The 5,213-nt window shown below is 29.6% G+C and overlaps 1 long non-coding RNA gene across 1 annotated transcript; it reads left to right on the forward strand.

Moving 5' to 3' along the window:
* Positions 1-732: 732 nt before the first annotated feature.
* LOC148576066 (uncharacterized) lies at positions 733-1,419 on the forward strand. Its single transcript, XR_015902656.1, has 3 exons — positions 733-788; positions 1,282-1,316; positions 1,398-1,419. It is a non-coding gene; the product is annotated as an uncharacterized LOC148576066 (long non-coding RNA).
* The last annotated feature ends 3,794 nt before the right edge of the window (positions 1,420-5,213 follow it).

The raw sequence follows: 5,213 nt of genomic DNA on the forward strand, positions 1-5,213 counted from the left end.
TAAAAAAGAACATATTATTTTTGGATGCTTCTTATTCTTGAAATTTAAATATTTAAAATTTAGAAGTTTCAAATATTTTTTTTAAAGAATGTACAATATAAATAAATAAAAGAAAACTATTCAAAAAGAAAGACATCATTTCATATGCTTCTTATATTAAATTTTGAATGTTTAAATTTTAAAGGTATCGAATATTTTCTTGAGAATATACAATTTAAAATAAATAAAAATAAATTATTAAAAACGAATGTATCGTTTGAGATGTTTTTTATACCTACATTTCAAATGTTTAAATTTTAGAAGTTTCATATGTTTTTTTCTAAAATTGGATCCATTGTTGTCGTCATTACGTCCGCAGGTGCCTTGCCGTCTGTCATCATACCTTTTTTTTTGTCTCTCCATTTAAAAGAAACGTCCAAAAAATTATAGAAAAAATTTAAATTATTAAAAAAATATCTAAAATCTAACTCAACAAAAATATATGAAACTTAATAAAAAAATATCTAAAATATTAAAAAAATTTAAAGTCAAACAAAATAAAAATTTAAAGTTATTGAAAAAAGAACAACGAAAACTTAAAAAAACAAAATGTTCTAAACCTAACAAATAAAAAAAAGAGATATTTAAAATATTTTTAAAATTATATATCTAAAATAGTTATTAGTGTTAGGAAATTATTTTAATTTTCTAATTTGTTTGTGGGCAATACATATATTAATTATGTATTTTCCACAACATAGAACTCTCGATCAACAATCTCCAGAAAAAACGAAGTTATAATACTCAAGGTACGTTACATTACTATTTTACTCATATTGTATATTTTTCACATTTCGAAACGAAGAACTAGGTTTTACTATTCTTCTACGTTCTTCTAGGTTTTACTGTTCTTCATATTCTAGGTCTCATTTTACAGTTTTTAATGTTCTACTTGTTCTAGGTTTTATTATTATTCTTGCTTCTAGGTTATTCTGTTCTTCTTAGTTGTTCTAGGTGTTACTGTTCTTGTTGTTCTAGTTCTTCTGGTAACTAATTTTTGGGAGTATATTGCGTAATTTGGTGGGTGTATATTGAGTATTTTGTTGGGTGTATGTAGCATAATTTGTTGGGTGTATATTTCTGAACTGATATACTGTAATATAGTCAACAGTTGCAACTGTTCTAATATTTGCTTGTCCATGGGTGTATATTGCTTGACCTGGTAATGTTGCTTGACCTTGTATATTAATCCATGTTTGAGTGATATCTGATTGATATCTATGGGTGTATTTTTCATTTCAGAAAAAATGGCAGGCAGAAACCAAGCTGAAAAAAATGTAAGAACAAATATATGTCTTAGATGAAATCAGTTTTATATAATAGAAATATATCTGACTATAATTTTGCTTTGTTTACAGCAAATCAAAGACCTTAAGTGTGCAACACATTTGTTAAGTGAGAAATTCAGAAACATGAGCGAGGAGAAGAAAACAATTGTTAGGGATTTGGGATTTGGTGGCCTGATGCACATCCCGCCGCTAAGGGTGCATCACCAAATTGTCAGATAGATTCTAAGAATATTGACACTGATTAATATAAATGTTATATAGTCCTGTAACAAATTGAACACATGCTATAAAAATTTTCCAATTATAATCCAGTTTATTGTAAAATTTCTTTCAATAATTAAACTCTCTCTGCTGTATTCCTTTGTGTGATTCTCATCCCTGCCCAGAAGTGGTGATCCAGATAGATTGGAATCCATATATGACGGTCTTCATAGAGATCTGCAGAATACACCCAAACACAAACTCTAAATACACCCGAAAAAAAATTAAATTTACACCTCTGCTGCAGATTTTAAACAAACATTACCTGAAAGCCACTTGTTGTCCACAAGACCAAAATTCAGCAGAAAATCATTCCAATTCCTATCAAATAAGTCTTTAAGCACACCCACGCTTCTCGCATTTCTCTCGTAATGTAATTTCTCACATCCTAAGGTTGAATCATCCATTATCTTCAAAACGAGTTCAAACTTTGATTTCAGAAACCAGAAAATCGAAAAGAAAACGAAGCTGGAGTTACAGAGAGAGGAACTAACGTCAATGACGAAGAACAAACCAGTGAGAAAGGAGGAGAAAAGAACGATCGAAAAAGCAGGGGAAGACGCGCGAGAAGAAGAACGAGCAAATTTGGAAAGAAGGAGATATATAGCGCGTGTAAGGGACGTAGCACTTGCAGCGTGTTTTGGGGGGTTAGGGGTTAATTGACTTGTAATGCTTACAAGCCCTAATCGCTTGTATGTAGAGCTTTTCCCTAAGTCATTATTACTTTTGATTTGGAATTAAATGAGAATAAAATCGGATATTATCTTTTGTTCCTTAGATAATTATCTTTTTGGATTTTAGATATATTATCTTTTGGGATTTAGATACTATTTTATTTGAGCTTAAGGGTTTAATGGGTGACATACTCAAATATAAATAGACTTTCAGGGTTTCAGTCCCCAAGATACCAAAGCCGCCTTTGTTGCTCTTTCCCCATCAAAAGAGTTGCGATTCAGCCTCCTAGGAATACAGAAGGCTTTGGTTGAGGAAGATCGAAAGAACCACAAGATCCAAACTCTTCCGGTCGTATGATTTATGTTTATAAATTCAGGTACGCTTCCGCATTCGAGTATGATATATATTTTTAATGATTCAATATGGATGATCTGAGATATTGAAATTAATTTATTCCAACAATTAGTTGATTATTCAATGGTTTTGTTACTTTCCAAATTTACCCGTACAGTTGAGAGATTCTTTTATTTCACAACAAATAAAATCTTTTTTCTCTTGGCATATCATAGTTTCCCATTATTTAGTTTCCAAGTAGTTTTTCGTTTTACGAAAACGTGTTATTATAAAAAAAAATCAAACATTATATTAACTATCTCTTTATTTAATTATTAATTAATGAAATTTTAAGCACGGTTGAAATATAACTTTAAACCTAAAAATTACAAAAAAAAAAAAAACCAAAAAACAAAAAACAAAAAAACATTTCGTTGAAATAACATGTCCGCATTCGAACATATTTTGAATATGCATGATACTTATGTACCACTTGTCTGGTAGATGGATGTATCTTTTTTTATCTAATTGTGTTGTAATAAAAATTATTTTTTAAATGCATTCATATACATCTAGATATGATTATATAGGAATGTATTTAATTTTATTCTTATTATATATGTTATATGTATTATTAATGATTAATTTTATAATTTAAAATCAATAAATATTATCATATTTAATCAAATTTAAATTATTAACGTATTTAATTATTGCCTGAAAGTTATGCAGATTGCAGAAGTTGTAACTCCTCCTAAAGAAATTAAATCAGAAATCCTACCAATCATGAGGGTCCATGTGGTAGATGTCATCAAGAAATTATGACCGTCTGTCAACTCCATCTAGTGTGGGCCTCGCAATTCCCAACCACTTGATTGAGAATCTTTGTTATTGTGATTTCAATTTCGTTGATCACAAACTAATAACAATAATAACCCACTATTATAGAATAAAATCAAGCACTGGATTATTTTCATGTGCCTTCTATACATTCTACTTCAACAATAACAATATTTAAGTAAGAAGAAAAGAGACAAGAACTCCTGCTGCAAGAAAAAGAAGGGTCTGACACATGGCAACATATACAAGCCGTTATGACTTACAAATTAATTAATCAGATTACAATGTTATTATTATATATGGTATGGTTCAATAAGCACTTTACCATAATTGATAATTAATTTTAATTAATAAAGATTGCTAAGTTTGACCAATCAATTTGATATTCGTAAATGATATGCTTACCCATAGATGCAATCTCTAGCTTTAAGAGCATAATCAACACATACATGTGTGTATAGACAGAAAATATATATTTAGGAACATAGTCTTTGGTCCCCAATACAGATCCCAAGAACTTTTTTGTTCCAAATTAATTCTTTTTCGCTTGTTATATTTATTGTGATAAGAAGCTGAGTTGAATGCCCATTATTATATGGACGGTTCAGTTTTTTAACGAAGGAAATTTTTGTTTTCAATAAATGAAATGTGGAAAAACAATGTTTTATATGTGTATAAATAGAGGCTTAAGCCTCTGATGACATACATCAATAACAATAACATTTTCTCTTTCTTTTATTATTCTTTCTCTTATATACTTTATTTTAATATTATTCAATACATAATTATATCTATTATATTGATATAGTAATTCTAGTGAACATTACTACTAGAGCTATCTAATTATATTTTCTTTATTTTATATTTGTTACATCTTTCTTATTTATTTATTTAGTTATTTTATAACACGTTATCAGCACGATGCTCTAACGAAATTTTAGGAAGACTCCAGGTAACAAATTTTCATTATATCGAAACTCTCTCATCTTGAATATAATGCTTTTGATATATTTGGAAACAATTATTTATCATGGATACTAGATGCTAAAATCCATCTTAATTTAATGGATCTTGGAGATACCATTAAGGCTTAAAATAATACATCCCAGAAGGATAAAGCCAAATCTATGATTTTCCTTCGTCGCCATCTTGAAGTATGATTGAAAATGAATATCCCACATTAAAAGATCCTGCAGATCTGTGGAAAGACCTTGAAGATGGGTACAATCATCAAATACTTCCTTAAGCCCGATATGTTTGAGAAAAATTTCTCGACCTTCAATATCTCGAATGTGCTCCTGCAGTAGCAATCGAGAAAAATGATTTAAAAAATATTCTGAGCTAATTTCTTGTTTTCTTGTTGCTGAACGCAACAATGAGTTGCTCTTAAGAAATCATGAAGCGCGCCCAGCTGGCGCCACCCCATTTCCTGAAGCAAATGCGGCAAATTATAACCCTATAAGAGGTAAATAGCAAGATTTTGATAACGAGAAAAATTATGGAAGGAAAAGAAATTATTTTCACAAGAAAGAATCTCACCAGAAGTGGGATAAAGAAAGAAATAATGGGCAAAGTATATCAATTGAGGATAAATGCTTCCGTTGTGGTGGAAAGGGCCATTAGTCACGTACCTGTTGTACCCCAAGGCACCTAGTTGATCTTTATCAAGCATCTTTGAAAAAGGATGACAAAGGAAAGGAAACAATTTTTATTTCAAATGATGAAAATTCTACCACTCATTATGATGTATCTAATTTCTTTAAGGATTCTGAAGGA

Source organism: Arachis ipaensis, chromosome B1 (genome assembly GCF_059453495.1).
Source record: "Arachis ipaensis isolate K30076 ecotype BB chromosome B1, ASM5945349v1, whole genome shotgun sequence".
In the NCBI taxonomy this organism is placed as follows: Eukaryota; Viridiplantae; Streptophyta; class Magnoliopsida; order Fabales; family Fabaceae; genus Arachis; species Arachis ipaensis.